Genomic DNA, 460 nt, shown 5'->3' on the forward strand with positions numbered 1-460 from the left:
GAGGAGGTGGTGGGAGGGAGAGTGGCGCCTGTTCTGTCCCTGTCCTGGCGTGTTTCTTGAAGTGATCCCTGCTGTGCCAGCTCTAGTCGGTGAACTGAGGGTGGGATGGAAGTCACTGACCATCTCGATGTCCAACAGAATGTAGCAGTGGGGCAGCGCCAGTGTGGGGCGGTTCGGTGGGCAGGCAAGTAGTGCCCGATTGGGCTCTCATTCCGGAATCTTCTTTTTCCTTCTGCAGGCAGTTGGGAGAAGGTCTCCGGGCCCCGAGAGGTTTCGTGGAATGACTCTGGAACTGGGCGGTCTCTGGGTTCAGGGGCCCCCTTGCCTACTTGACGCAATCCGTTGATCATACACCCACGAAAAACACCCCCCTCCTTCTCCTTCCCCTCCCCTCCCCTCCCCACCCACCGCCCTCTCAAACCCATCAACAAAACCCACCAAGGGGGTTCTTTTTAAGTGT

At 58.3% G+C, this 460-nt stretch overlaps 1 protein-coding gene across 1 annotated transcript in view; it reads left to right on the forward strand.

Annotated features, from left to right (window-relative positions):
* The first annotated feature begins 243 nt into the window (after nt 1-243).
* pgap4 (post-GPI attachment to proteins GalNAc transferase 4) overlaps nt 244-460 on the forward strand; it is a 1,635-nt gene continuing 1,418 nt past the window's right edge. Inside the window, exon 1 of the mRNA XM_048594838.1 lies at nt 244-456. The gene's annotated coding sequence lies outside the window, so the exon portion shown is untranslated. The remainder of the gene's footprint in view (nt 457-460) is intronic.

This window comes from Rhincodon typus, unplaced genomic scaffold, assembly GCF_021869965.1.
Source record: "Rhincodon typus isolate 14 unplaced genomic scaffold, sRhiTyp1.1 hic_rhity00015505, whole genome shotgun sequence".
Lineage (NCBI taxonomy): Eukaryota > Metazoa > Chordata > Chondrichthyes > Orectolobiformes > Rhincodontidae > Rhincodon > Rhincodon typus.